Consider the following 15,760-nt stretch of genomic DNA (forward strand, 5'->3'; position numbering starts at 1 on the left):
TTACCCGGAAATCCTGCAAAAGCAAAGTGAAATGTAGGTAATATGAACATGCACCAGAAATTGACAAACCATGCATATCCATTTTCTTTTCCCCCTGTTGCACATCCTCCCTTATGGTTAGATATTGACACGTGACTGAGTTCTGGTCAATAGAATGGAGGGGAGTGATGTGTGCCACTTTCTAAACTGACTCTTAATTTTTTTTTAACACTTTACTCATTTTTGAGAGACAGAGACAGAGCGTGAGTGGGGGAGGGGCAGAGAGAGGGAGACACAGAATCTGAAGCAGGGTCCAGGCTCTGACCTGTCAGCACAGAGCCCGACACGTGGCTCGAACTCTCAGAGCGTGAGATCGTGACGTGAGCTGAAGTTGGATGCTTAACCGACTGAGCCACCCAGGTGCCCCTAGACTGGCTCTTAAACACCACTCTCCCCATACATGGACTGTGCAGATAATGTGGAAGCCTAGAAGAGAGGAATCACAAGATGGAAGGACCCTCGGTCCCTGACTGCCTTCTGGTCAGAAATATCCACTTGGACTTTATGACAGTAAGATGTAAGCTGTTATTTAGATTTGGAATAGTTGGCTTTACCTTGACTTATTTCATATATATATATATGTATAAATATATATGTATATATTATTTTATATATACCTTCATTTATTATACACAATGTATAAAATGAGTGATCTATTTATGTATATATTTACAAACATAAATATATCATTTATTATATGTAATATATTATGTATAATATAATTATATACCTTCATTTATTATATATGATATATGATAAATATATATACTATGTAATAATATAACTATATTATATGCCTTCATTTTACATTATATATAATAACATATAGCATATACAATATATAATATATAACATGCTTAGGCCTACCGTGGGAGGGGCTTCAAAGAATTTGTAGAAATATTTTATTTTATTTATTTAATTTATTTTTTTTGAGAGAGAGAGAGATAGAGAGCAAGGAGGGGAGGGACAGAGAGAGAGGGAGATAGAATCACAAGCAGGCTCTGTGCTGTCAGTGCAAAGCCTGATGTGGGGCTCAAACTCATGAACCCTGAGATCACGATGATCTGAACCAAAGTCAAGAGTCAGGTGCTTAACCAAATGAGCCATCCAGGCACCCCTGTAGACACAATTTGAAACTACCACAAACCCCGCTTATGCTTTAGGGACATCAAGCCACCCATTGATCCTTGAATATGTGGCCAAGCTTCTCCATACTTCTTGCAGTGCCACTGAGCCCACAAATTTACTTCCCAAAATTCTACTCACCATTTAAGATTCAACTTAGATGCCATCTGCATTATAACGTTTTACAGCCCCACACTTGGAAGTAATTACACCTTCTTTGTTCTGCCCAGTGGGCCCCTGTTTTAATTTCCCTTAGGTGACCTGAATACGTATTTGTTGACAGATAAACGAACAGAATAATAAAATCTCAGGTGTGAAAGTGACCTTAAGTGTTACTTACAGCATCCTTTATGAGTTTATTCTTATTCATGTTTTTTCCCCTCTGAATTTTTCCTGTCTTGAAAGTAAGGAGCAAGTTTGACTTACTTTTATAACCACGCCCCACCCTTCCACTGTCAACTCTTCCAGAACTACTCTGGCCACAGTAGACTTTCAAGGAGGGATGATAAAATGAATAAGCCTGCTTCCCTCAACACACACACACACACACACACACACACACACACACACACACACACTCGTGTGCATATTTTGCTAATTTGCTACTTTTCTATTAACTAGGTGATATTTGGTTTGAAGCAGTTTGGAGCAGTTGGAAGAGATACTTCCAAATGCTGAAAGAACAAAAGTGCTCTTAATTCACCAGATGCCATCAGTCAGAATTAATGGTCTTTATCATGGCTACTGTCCAATTAACAACCACTTTCCTGGAGAAGATTGATGGTGTTGTTCCAAACAGATAAGGGTCACCCCTCAGCCCATCCTTTCACACTCCTCCCTTCTCTGACTTTCTCTTCTCCAAAGGCAGAAGTTTCTGGCCCACAGCAAATGGATTAACCAAGATCATTCTGCTCATAGTAGATATCAGTGCTCAAACAAACAACTTACTGTTGAGCAGTTTTGATTTGTAAACGGGTGAATGTTCCAAAAATTTTCAATGGATACTTTACAAGAATATCTAGTTAAAGTTCCTTAGGTGACTCACAAAACACTGTTCAAGCAATAATGTCTTCAAAACGGCAATTGGTTATATTGAAAAAAAAATACAATGCCAGCAATGAAATAAAACTGAAAAAGAATGAGTAGAGTTTTTGCAACAACTTCTCCAGCATGTTTATGTTTGAAGGAAAAAGCTAATTTAAAGAAAGAAAAACTGAGGTAGTAGCAGAATTTGGGGGCATATTTACCAAAGTCTTCTTGACCTTTTCCATGACTTTGAAGCTTGATTTATCTGGTTCGCTTTTAAATCTAACTCTGATCTCCAACTCTGCACTTTTTTTTTTTTTTTTTTTAAAGTATAGGCCTAGAGTCCCAGCCCTCACAAGCTGGGGAGTGGAAAATGATGTCACACTTCCTTCTTGTACTTAAATTGTGACAGCATGGGGGCCTCCCAACTGTGTTGCTGGAAATGAATCTCCTTTAAAGCATCGCCCAGATATTCCTGAGCGGCAAAATGTGCCTCTGAGCTTACAGACGCCACACAGCACTAGTCCCGCTTGTCCCCGCCTACTCAGATTCCTGAGTGTCTACATCCAATGCTCACCGAGATGGTTGGCCACCTCTGCCTGTAAGCCATAGGACAGCCAGGATCCATGCCAAGTAGATTAACTCTGTAGGCTTCTGAAGCTTCTGAACTTTCTGTTTGGGCTCCATGCTGAAGTGGAAGTCATCCTCCCTCCCTGACCTTGGTTGCTCATGCTTCAGGCCCCACGAGGTCTGGCTTTATCAGTTCCCACACAGCTTGGTATCCAGGAGACAGTTCTGTTAGTGTGCAACGCAATAGCTGTAGCACTAATCAGATTCTAATCAGACATGACTCTTGAAAGGGTTATATTTTATTTTCTTCAAGGGAATGAAAAGAGAAGATGGGAGGCAGGCTTTCCTAAAAATATTGTTAAGACTCAGAAGAGGAGTGGAAAGGAAGAAGAGGCTTTAAAGGGATGTGTGTCTTTATGTGCATGTCCTACTTGGCCACCGAGTGAGGTAGAGTCAAGCAAGTTATCATTAATTTATTCAGCAAACTTTTATGGAGCACCTGCTGTGTGCCAGGCGCTGTTTGTATATGGAGAGCCAAGCAGTGAATGAAGTAGGCAAAGTCGTTGTCCTCAAGGAGCTCATATTTTAGTAAGAGGAGGAAGGGGGCACAGAAATAAATGGATCCATATGATAATTTCAGGTGTGACAAGTGCTATGGTGAAAAATGAAGCAGGGTAAGGAGATGGACAGACAGGTGTGGCATGCTATTTTAGGGAGCTTGGTCAGGCAAGGCCTTAATGCTAAACTTATATTTGAGCAGAAATCTGAAGGAAGTGAGGGCATAAGCCTGCAGGTGTCTGAAGAAAGAATGTTCTAGGTAGGGGGAATAACAAATGCAAAGGGCCTGATATGGAATCACGCTGGCATACTTAAGGAAGAGTGACTGGTAAGGAAAGGGTCAGGGCTGGGACATGAGGTTAGAGCTAACCCAAGCCAGATCACACACAGCCTGTAAGTGATAAGAAGTGAGAGAGAAGGGATAAGAAAGGGATAAGTAAGTGATAAGAAGTTGGAGAGAAGGGATAGGTTGTTGCATATGTTTTAAAAGAACCATGCTGGCTGCTGGGAGGATAACCAGGTATGGCTGGGCAGGAGGGAAGCAGGGACGCCAGTTAAGAGGCTGTGACAATTATTCAGGCTGGAGACGGTGCTGGGAGATGGGGTCTTGCTGGTGGCCTGGTCCCTGTGGATGGAGCATGCCTCTGAATAGCAAATGAGTGTGAATCTCGAACCTTTTATCTTGTCCTGGGGGTATACTTTGAGGTGCAGCTCTCTGACTTCCATGTCTCACAGCAAGAAAGAGATTAACTGGGATGGATATAATTGAATGAGTAGGAACATAGGGTCATCAGAGACCCTCAGGAAAATCCCCAAGAGGGAACTGAGACTCTGGCATCTCCTTGTAATTCTTTTTCTGTGTCCAGGAAACAGGCGGGACTTGTGGAAGATCATTCGTCTTAAAGAGTGCAGGCCAGAGTGGTTACTTCAGCTTAGTTAGGATGCTTTCAGCTCTGAGGAACAGAAATCCCACTCAAATGAACAGACACAGTGAGGAAATCATCTCCCATACAGGACCTCCAGAGGTATTCTGTTTGCTCGCTCATTTTGCCATCAGTAGCTTCATAGAGAGTACCCCACGACCTGCTTGACTCTTCCTTTTTCCCCAACACTTAACTTCCAGTTATGTGCACTATGAAATGCACTTACTTATTATGTTTTTAGTATTGTCTTTCTTTTTCCATTAGCATTAGGCTCCAAAAGGGCAGGGATTATTGTTTTGTTCCTTACGTATCCTAAAAGCCTAGAATGGTGCCTAAAACCATGGATGCACTTAATAAATATTTGTTGGATGAATGAGTAAAAGAAAGAAACGTCTCCCTTTGGATCTCAAATGAGGCACATGGGGGTGTCATGATGGCCCCATAGTTTCTCTCCTGGGGACGTAAGAAAAAAAAGTCAGGAAACTCTGCATTTACTGGAACAGTTTCCCTGTGGCAGCCAAAGGCACCAGGCTGTAAACTGCAAACCATACCCCATTGTTTGTTCCCCAAGTACTGAATGAGGAATGCTAGGTTCAGGATAGTTCCAAGGATCTTCGGGCTTAACCAAGTGGTGGATATCACTTGACAACGTATTTGGTAAAGATTAGAGTGTGTGGTCCCTCTGACTTGTCTCAGCCTCTGGACTTTGTGTCCCAACCAATGGCATCCTAACTTTGGCAGACTCTACATTCATGAGAAAAAGAAGCACTCGATACCATTCCCTTTAGGCTGCAGATGTGGTCAGTTCATTTTATTAGTGTCTGCTTATTAAGCCTCCCTTCCTTTGTTCTGTGCACCGTGAAAGATGCACAGTGACCGAGAGATAGTTGTGGTTCTCAAGTTTAGTGAGGGAGCCAGTTTGGTGCAGGAGGCAAACATATAAATAGGTAACTATAATAAAATGTCATAGGCGTGGAATTGGATGTATATACCAGGCACAGTTGGAAGAAGTGATCAACTTCATGTGGAGGGAACAGAAAAGACTGCAGAGCAGCAAGGGACTAGTAAGTATGGTTTTGAAGGTGAAAAGAAGTTTACCAAGCACCTATTGGACAGGAGAAGGCAGTGGCACTCCAGGGAGAGCAAATAGCAGGTATAAAGATATGGATGTAGAAAGCAGCACTGTGTATTTAGAGAACCACAGCTGATTATGTATTTCTGGAGTACAAAGTGCCAGGAGGGGAGTTACTGAAATTGAGGCTGAAAAGCTGGGCAGGGGCCAGAGTAGTAACACTTTGTATGCTCCGATAAGGGGCTCAGGCTAATTTTAGTTGATGAGTTTTCAGGAGGAGACTGAGAGAATTAGATTTGTGTTTAGAAAGATCACTGTGGCATTCAGGGCCAGATGGATTTCAGAAGGGCAAACGAGTCCAGGAGAACCACTCGCACAGGAGAAATAATAAGCCTTGCCCAGTTCCTACACTGCCCACCAGGTGGAGCAAGTAGGCCAGAACAGCTTGGTTGCTGGCTGGTGGGGTGGAGCAGGAGAGACCACCAGCAAGGGACTGTTTTCAAGAGCAGGAAGCTTCTAAGTCAGGTGTTCATAACTCTGGAAATAACTGTCTTGACTAAAAAAAAAAAATCTCTAGAAAAAGCTGGAAGTCACTTAAATGTCCACAAATAGAGAGCCTGTGTGCTATCACAAAACATCCAAGTATTGGATGACTGAGAAACCATTTAAAGGAATGAAGTAGCTTCATGAACACTCATGTGAAAAAAAAGCCCAAGTGAAAAAAGCCAGTTGTAAAATAGTGTATAATATGATTCTTGCTATGCAAATCTCTAGAAAGATGATGATAAAATTGATATTAGTGGTAATTTCAAGAGAGGGTTTGGGGGCTATTAATTGTGAGTGAGTGTGTGTGTGTGTGTGTGTGTGTGTGTGTGTGTGTGTGTGTAACCATTTTATTGAGGTATAATTGGCATATGATGAGCTGCACATATTTAAAATGTACAATTTAGTAAGTTTTGACATACATATACAACTATGAAGCCATCACCACAATCCAAATAGTGAATATATCCATTGCCCTCAAAAGTTTTCCTCACATCCCTTTGTAAGCCCTCCCTGCCATTCTTCCCTGTCCCCCATCCCCAGGAAACCACGGATCTGCTTTCTGTCACTAAAGGTTTGCATTTCCCAGAATTTTACATAAATGGAATCATGCAATATGTCTTGTTTTTCGTCTTGCTTCTTTCATTGAACAAAATTAGAGATTAATCCACATTGTTAAGTATATCAATAATTAATTCCTTTTAATTACTCAATAGCATTACATTGTATGGATGTTTCACAATTTGCTTATCACTCACCTGCTGATGGACATTTGGATTATTAATAGCTTGGGGCTATTATAAAAAAAACCAGAAAACAAACAAAAAACCCACTAGGAAAATTTGTGTACCAGTCTTTGTGTTTTCATATGCTTTCATTTCCCTTGTGTAAATACATAGGAGTGGACTGTCTAGATCATATGGTAGGTGTAGGTTTAATTTTTTAATAACCTGAAAAATTGGTTTCCAAATTGGTTGCACCATTTTACATCCTGCCAGCACTGTATGAGCATTTCTGTTTGTCTATATCTTTGCCAGTATCTGGCATGATCAGACTTTAAAATTTTAGCTCTTTGGGACGCCTGGGTGGCTCAGTCGGTTAAGTACCCGACTTCGGCTCAGGTCAAGATCTCATGGTCTGTGAGTTCGAGCCCCATGTTGGGCTCTGTGCTGTCAGTTCAGAGCCTGGAGCCTGCATCAGATTCTGTGTCTCCCTCTCTCTCTGCCCCTCCCCCACTCATGCTCTGTTTCTCTCTGTCTCTCAAAAAATGAATAAACGTTAAAAAAAATTGTTTTAGGGGCACCTGGGTGGCTCTGTCGGTTGGGCGTCCGACTTCAGCTCAGGTCACGATCTCAAGGTCCGTGAGTTCGAGCCCCGCGTCGGGCTCTGGGCTGATGGCTCAGAGCCTGGAGCCTGCTTCCGATTCTGTGTCTCCCTCTCTCTCTGCCCCTCCCCCGTTCATGCTCTGTCTCTCTCTGTCTCAAAAATAAATAAACGTTAAAAAAAAATTGTTTTAAATTTTAGCTCTTCTAATGGATGGCTTAAAGTTTCATTTCTTCGATGATTAACAATGTACATGTTTCATATACTTATTTCCCATTTATAGATCTCCTTTGGTGAAGTGTTTATTCAAATTTTTGTGGGCTATTGACATTTATATTTAACTTTATACTTCTTAAAGTTTTTTTGTTTTTTTTTTGTTTTTTTGTTTTTTTTTTTTAAGATAGAGAGAGATAGAGTGTGAGCAGGGGAAGGGTAGAGAGAAAGGGAGACACAGAATCTGAAGCAGGCTCCAGGCTCTGACCTGTCAGCACAGATCCCGATGCAGGGCTTGAACTCATGAAACATGAGATCATGACCTGAACCAAAGTTGGATGCTTAACCAACTGAGCCACCCAGGTGCCCCACTTCATAAAGTTTTAAATTTTACAATGAGCATATATCTCTTTTGTAATTAAAAAAAAAATCAACTTAAAATATCTCAACCCAGAATACAACAATAATTACGACTTGAACTTTGAACTTAATAGCAGTATATTATGCTAGGGTAAATGCAAATCCTGATTATACCCTTAAAAGATGACATATTTGGTTTTCCGTTTCAAATTACTAGGAAAAGAGACCTCAAAATCATTATGATTCTTATTTCCATTGATGAATGCATGTGAGCGATACCGTGAGTTTAGACTCCAATGAGGCGGGCTTCAAAACTCACAGCCCTTCTACTTATCAGCCCCGTGTTCTTGGGAAAATGCTGAGAGCTTCAATTTTTTTTTTTTTAAAGAAAAGACATGCCCATTATCCCATAAGTTCATTATGAGGATTAGACCTGATATTGTAATGAGCATGCACAATAAATAGCACATCCCACGGTTCCACAAATATTATAACTTCTATGATAAGCAGCTTGAGTGTCTTGACAACCAGATGTTCAATGCTTAAAATTCAAGCAAGGGCTAAAATAAAGCACAGTCACAGTATTTTGTAAACGAACTTTTGAAACTAGTGTCAAGACAGGCAACCTCCTTTGTGATAACAGAGATCACTGGCCCTCCCTCGTCCCCCTTTACTTTTAAAGAATCTGAAAGAAGAGCTCTGGTTTGCATTTGGTTCTGAAGAGGGGAGAACAGGAAACAGGAAACTTAGGTTGAAAATTGACTTGACTGAGTGAACATTTAGCGCATGTTGACTTTCTTTGGACGAATCCTCAATATCCTCTGTTGCTCAACCCACCAGGTGGTCTCGCAGGTGCCCATGGTACCCGGCAGGGTGTGGCAGAGATGGTGCAGGGCTAATGTGCTGCACGTTTCAAATTGGAGTTAAGGGCAAGTCAGGGCTGTTGGATTAGTGTCTGTCATAAATTGCTGTATGTTGTGTATTGCAGTGGAAAGAATCTTGGCAGCCACAGCCCAAGAGAAGCTTTTGGAAGGGAAACAAATGTGAGGAACATCAGCTGAACCCATGGCTAGAGAAAGGAACTCAGAACTTAAGACTCCTTCATGTCTGGCCCTCGCTTCTTTAAGAGGCCCAGATTTACAGGATGCACCCTCCCCTTGAGCCCCACGACCCTTTGCGTCTTCTTCAGTTATAGCACCAATGGTCTGGTATGGTGGTTACCTGTTCTATAAGCTGTGAGTTCTTAAGGAATTTTGTGTATCTTCAGCATCCGGCACAAAGCAGATTCTCAATGAAATTTATATATGTGAGAGTAATAGAGGAGGGTAAAATGTTTGCTGTCCAGCAACACAACAGTCCAAGCAGAGTGGATTCAGTTTCAGTGAAAGGTCCTTTTGTTTGGTGGGGCACCTGGAAAGGTTGAGCTGAGTCTGGAGCTTGGAACTTGAGTGAGCAGGATAGCTGTGCATTATGGAGGAGTGTGGAGTTGGGTGTGGGGGGAGGGTGGGGTAGGAAAGCAATGGGAGGAAGGGAGAGGATTACGTGAGATACTCATAGAGCAAAGCAGACAATAAATAGTACTTCTCCAGGGCCTGGTAGCCAAAGGGTTTTCTTTTGTTTTGCTTTGTTTTGCTTTGTTTTGTTTTCATAGGGATGTTTAATATTCATATTGAAGTTGTTCGAGTTGCAACAGTGTAAGCCTGTCCTTGCCCTCCAACATCCTTGATAAAGTCTACATGTTCAGATAGGCCTGTAGTGTGGGTTCACTGTAGAAACAAGCAAGGGGTTGAGTTTCCACCTGGGTCAGGGACAGCAAAGATGAGACCATTTTCTGAATGAACTGGGGCAGTGGAGCCAGGAGTTGGAGGTAGCAACAAGCCATAACAAAGTCAACTTACAAAAGTTAAGTGGAAATCTTGGGTAAGGCTTCCCAACTTCCCTTTAGACACAAATTTGGGAGTCTTAGCTCTTTTTTTTTTTTTTTTTTTTTTTTTTTTTTTTAGTTACAGTGATTTTATTTTGTTTTATTATTTTTTTAAACGTTTATTCATTTTTGAGAGAGAGAGAGAGAGAGCTGTATGGGAAAGGGCAGAGAGAGAGGGAGACACAGAAACCGAAGCAGGCTCCAGGCTCTGAGCTATCAGACACAGAGCCCGATGCGGCACTTGAACCAACAGGCTGTGAGATCATGACCTGAGCTGAAGTCGGACGCTCAACCGACTGAGCCACCCAGGCACCCCAGTCCTAGCTTATTTTATCTTACCATGCAGAGGGATCACAGCTGAAGTGTATGGTGCAAAATGAAGGAGGTAGGAAAGGAGAAAAGAACCAGAGTGAGGAGAAGATGCTTTTCCTTCACTCAGGCTTTCTGGTCTACCTGAGGTATAAATGCTATATGTGGAAAGACTGCCAATAATGTAGGACAGTGTAAGAGTAACGGAGGGAGCAAACATCAGTGTAAGAGCTTAGGGGCAGGAAATAGAAATTCTCACAAAGGAGATCAGTCTTGAATTAACCTTGAAGAATGGATCTACTGCTTAAAAGAAGTTTAATATCTATATTTCCATATATAGTTGTATGTAAATTATTTATCTATTTTCTTCTCTTATCGAGGAGAGTGGGGTGGGTAAGATGCTTTGGCTCTGAAATCAAACAGACCAGGCTTAAAACCCTGGCTATCAGCTATATGACTTTGGGCAAGATAATTAAGTTATCTGAGCCTTAGTTTCTTCATTTGTAAAATGGAGATAATGAAAGTACCCACCTCAGAGAGTTGTTGGGAGATTTAAACAAAATAATCTATGAAATGTGCTATGTAGTAGGCCTGGCCCAGGATAAACACTGAGACATACTAAGTGGTATCTATTTGTCTGTACGTTTATTAAACACAGCTTGGAAAATATAGGCAAAAGCAGAACTAAAAACCTTTGATAGTTTCACTACCCAAAGAAGAAAACCACAGTTAATGCTTTAGAGCACCTTTCCAGTTTTCAGTCAATGCACAATTTAGTTTGGCCTTTTCTCTTTTTGTATTGCCATTCCGAATATAAAATTTAAATCTTAATTTTTACTTAGTTAATGTAAGATTTTTTTCCATATTATTATAATCCTTTCAAAACATTTTTAATGACTGTGATACATTCTGATTGCGTATTGTAATTTACTTAGTCATTCTCCTATTGTTAGACATTTGTGTGGATTTCAGGCTTTTCTCCCTGCCCCCCCCCCCCCCCCCCCGCATTCTAAATAATTCAGTAATAAATAAGTCTGTACCTAAACCCTTTCCTCTATTTTGTATAATTTCTTTAGAAACAATTCTTAGAAATGAAGTCACTGATGTAGAAAGGATCAACAGTTGTAATGCTCCCACTTACCGTCAAAAGAGTTTTGTAGGCATCAGGTGAAGGCGGAATGTGATTAACCAGAGGCCAGGCACTCATTGGGTGATCTTTGCTGGTGGGCAGAGGCACCAGGCAGAAAAAAGTCTGGAGATGGAGATCGTTCTCTTTTTTCGGCCAATCTGTTGAATATAGTCTGAGAGAAACCTGACCCAGAGCATGAATTCCAGGAGGAGGTCTGGATGGGCTTTTGTATTATCTATTTATATTTATATTTATTTAGTTATTTTTCTCTCTTTTCTTCCCTGTGTCAAGCAGGCTTGGGATCCTCCTTGGCTCCTTCTCGGACTCCTTGCTGGGTTCAGAGGCAAATGGACTTTCTCTTGGGATCTGTTTCTCTGTGGCTGCATCTCATCCAGCATGGATAGATATGCACTGTGTCACCTTTCCTTGCAAAATGGCTTACCCAATATCCTAAGTGTCTAGCTGTGACCTTGCAGAACAGCTTCATGCACAGCCTAAAGCCCAGCTAAAAATAAAAATAAAACTCCCTGTGGCTTTTGTGTCCCTTGGGGACCGCCTGGGGAGGGTTTTCCATTTGTAAACCGGAGATAAAAGTCTCAGGTGGGATTTGGGTTTCAGCGTCTCTGGCTGCATTGCCCAATATTCTCTGGATTGCTAGTGACAGAAATCCAGCCCAGGTACCTTAAAGGAAAGTGATGTGCTGGTAAATGTGTAACAACTGGCCCTTGGATGGGGGCTGCGGCAGGGGCGGGGGGTGGTTAGAAGCACCGATCTGCAGTGTTTTCAGACTTCCGTGGGCCTGAAAGTCAGAAAGAGCCTACTCTGGTACACTAAGGGTGGGAGAGATGATGGACCCAGGTCACTACCCTGTGAGAAGAGCCCAGACACAGAAAATGACCTCAGGAATGACGGGGACCGGGGAGTCTAATGCTAACAGGATTCCCTGCAAACCAACCTATTTTTTCCCTACTATAGATATACTCCTTCCATATTACAAGAGACTACTGGCAGCTTCCAGAATCATGTCCTCAATCATGTCCATGTCCAGAGGGGAAAAAGGGCTTCTCTTCCAGACAGGGCTGGTTTGAAGAATCCCAGTGAAGGGTGACCAGGATAGGTGCATTGTCTGAGGGTCATGGGGTCTGTCAGAAGGGGGAGGTTGAGTTTCTGGTCAGACAAAACCAGTAATTCCCATTACAGTGACCATCTCAATACTATCAGAACCTGGTTCCCATTTCTACGAGTCTTCTAAGTGGCTGAATCAATGACAGCATTAAAGGGCTATTTCATCCTACTCGCCTTAGTATTATGTTTTATAGTTAAAAAAAAAATCTCAGCTAATTTCTTAGACAAAAATAATAGCCCATCAGTATTTTAAATACTTCTATTTCTCATATCACAAGTGAGGTCTGCAATATGCTCCCATGTGTTGAATAATCATATTTCTTCTTCTGTGACTGATTTTTATGTCTTCTTTTTTTCACTCAATCTCCTGAGGTTTTAGGTTAAAAAAAAAAAAAAAACTCTTCTTCAACAAGTACTACTATGATAGGAAAAGATAGGATTCAGTAGGCAGAGAGGGACAGGTTAGGACCTGAGGTCCCTGGGTGGGGAAAAACACATATTTTGGAACAAGGCTGGGAGTGTCTGACTCCGGCCAAACCCCCTCTGGTGTAAGGTTCCTCTTAAGAATGTAACAGGCCCCACCTACTCCCCCTCAGGTTTCCCTCAGGAATTTGACAAAAGACCTGACTAAAAGTAAGTAGACCATAAAATGCATGCCCCACAAGGAAGGATATGGCCATAGACCGCCCCTCATACAATGGAATTGAGCCAGTCAGGAATGGACAACCCAGCACCTAGAGCTCAATGGAGTCAATAAGTGTAGGACGTGAGAAGGAACAAGGGGGAAGGGGAGGGAGGGTTGACCAGAACCTTATAAAACAAGGTCCCTTGCCTAGTGCCTAGTGCCTAGTGCCTAGTGCGGGTATTTGCCTTCGAACGACCTCTCTGCAAAGAGACCTTTCATTCTATTCTTTCTTAAACTCTAATAAACTGTTGCCTGCTGCTCATTTTATTCTGTGTCCTCCTCTTCATTCTTCGAAGCGGTGAGACAACAAACCCTGGGTGTTGGCGTAAAAAAAAACCCTGCGACCTTACTATAGGGCAAGTGTCTACAGACACAGGAAATACAAGACCAAACAAGATAGTTTCCCATCTTCAGAGCTCTTATCCTATTCGTATGGTCTTTTTAGAAGATAATATTACTAACTTTTGTCTGTCATATTTACAGCAAAAATTCTTCCTATATGCTATCCTTCTTCTTTAATAGGTAGCTTTACATTTTTGTGTAGTTAAATCGGATCCACTTTCCCTTTAATAAAAACTTTTTCTCTCATGCTTACAATTCCATTTCCCCTACCCAAATTCTAAGGTAATATTCATTTTATTCATTTCCTGTTTTTCTAGGCTTGAAACTTTGTATTGAATGATTTAATTTATTTATAATTTATTGTAGTGTGTGGGTGAGCTGAGCATCTAAATGGATCTTTTTTTTTCTTTTCTTTTTTTTTTTTTTTTTTTTTGCCAACATTGGACTTAATGAAGTCTTTCCTTCTCCGTTGATTTGTAGAGATGACAGAATGAATTTTGCTCGCTGGAGAGGTGAGGTGGGGGTTGTTGAAGGGAAACTGGATTTGCTGAATTTAAGGAATATGTATGGAAAATGGTGAGGAAGAGAGAAGTATGGGCATATATGGGTGTGGGGTAGAGGTTTTCTGGAATAAAGGGTCCGTATAGTGCATTGATTCTTTTTTTTTATTAAAATTCTTTTTAAATTTTATTTATTGTTGAGAGAGAGAGAGAGAGAGAGAGAGAGAGAGAGCGCACGAGCAAGGGAGACACAGAATCTGAAGCAGGTTCCAGGCTGAGCTTCAGCCCAGAGACTGACACAGGGCTTGAACTCATGAGATCATGACCTGAGCTGAAGTCGGGCGCTTAACCGACTGAGCCACCCGGGTGCCCCAATATATTGCAATGATTCTTAACCAGGGATGGACATACCTGTTGACCGGGCAGCTTTAAAGAAGTACCCATGTTTAGGCTCTTCCATTGGTAGGTTGATATGAGACTAGGGTTTACCTAGTTTTTAAAAAGCTCCCTGGGCACTGCTGATATGGGAAACTTCAGGGGATAAAGCTAGTCAGATGAATAGGGAGCAGACTGAGGGAGGTGTCAATGCCAAGCCCAGTTGAACTGTAGGTCCAGGAAGCCTCTGAGAGAGAGAGTAGAAGGAGCATGGACTCTGGACTGAGGCAGACATAGGTTTTAATCCCATTTATGCCATTTGCAGGCTGTGTGATTGGGGCAGATCACTGGTCTTCTCTGAATCTTATTTTTCTGTCCTAAACAAACTTAATAGTTACCTCATAGGATTGTGATGAATCAGTGGGAAATCAAGTATAAAATGCCTGGCTCAGCACCTGACATTTTAATTAATTCTCCTGTCTTCCTCTTGACCAAGCCTTTGGCCCATACCAGGCCTGCCTCATGGCTGCCTTTGAGATGAACTGATGCAAGATATTTCTAGAGAAAACGTGCAAATACATGTCAGGATGAGAAACAAAGAGAGGTCCAAGTGGCCTTTAGTTCCAGACGTTTCAGCAGCCTTCCCAGAAGCTATACCTTTTTGGAGACAAACCCTCTTTCCTTAGAGAAATGTAGAGAAGCTTTGGACTTCCCAAGGGTCTTGCCTTCATAAACTTGGCAAAGGCAAAATCTGGCTTCACTGTATGTAGGCCATTTTGGCTCAGTAGCAAAGATAACTCCAGCTCCTGGGCAGCTTAGTCTATAAACCAAGGATGGCTGTTGTGAAAATAAGGCAGGCAGAGTCACTTTTATGAAAGAAAATTCTCACGCAAATCTGTTTACAGAGAAAGAATCTCCTTTCTCCAGAATGGAAAATGCCATCACTTCTCCGAAGATCCACCTGCCTTAACTTCATACCATTGGTATTCATTCAGCGATTTGACAAATATTTATTGATATCACTTCTGTTTGACAAGTACTTTGGAACTGGCCTCTCTATAAGCACTCACTTGAAAACAGTTTTCCATGCTGCCCTGCATATAAGTTGACACCAAATATTTATTTTTGGGTGCTAATTAGTACTCCTTGGAGGAATGCTAATTAGGAGGCTAATCGGTATTCTTTGGAGGTCACCCATCCAAGAGGCAGTGAGGATGGGGAGAAAGGGAGAGGAGTTTGGAATCAGAAGCATGTGTCTCAAACCCTAACTCTTGATAGGAATAAGCTATGTGACTTTAAGTCGATCATGAAAACACACTGGGCCCAGGTCTTACTTTTCTCTAAACTGACTTTCTTACTCTTAAGCCAGTGCTCTCTTCCTGGAAGACCAGATTTGGTAGGTGGAAAAGAAGAACAAACTTATTCAGTCTAGAAGATAGAAAGTTGCATGGTGGGGCACCTGGGTGGCTCAGTCGGTTAAGTGGCCGACTCTTGATTTCAGCTCAGGTCATGATCCCGCAGTTCATGGGATTGAGCCCCGTGTCAGTGATGGTGCAGAGCCTGCTTGGGATTCTCTCTCCCTCTCTCTCTGTCCCTCCTTCCCCTGCTCTCTCTCTCTC

Source organism: Herpailurus yagouaroundi, unplaced genomic scaffold (genome assembly GCF_014898765.1).
Source record: "Herpailurus yagouaroundi ecotype Mexico unplaced genomic scaffold, PumYag 182, whole genome shotgun sequence".
NCBI lineage: Eukaryota > Metazoa > Chordata > Mammalia > Carnivora > Felidae > Herpailurus > Herpailurus yagouaroundi.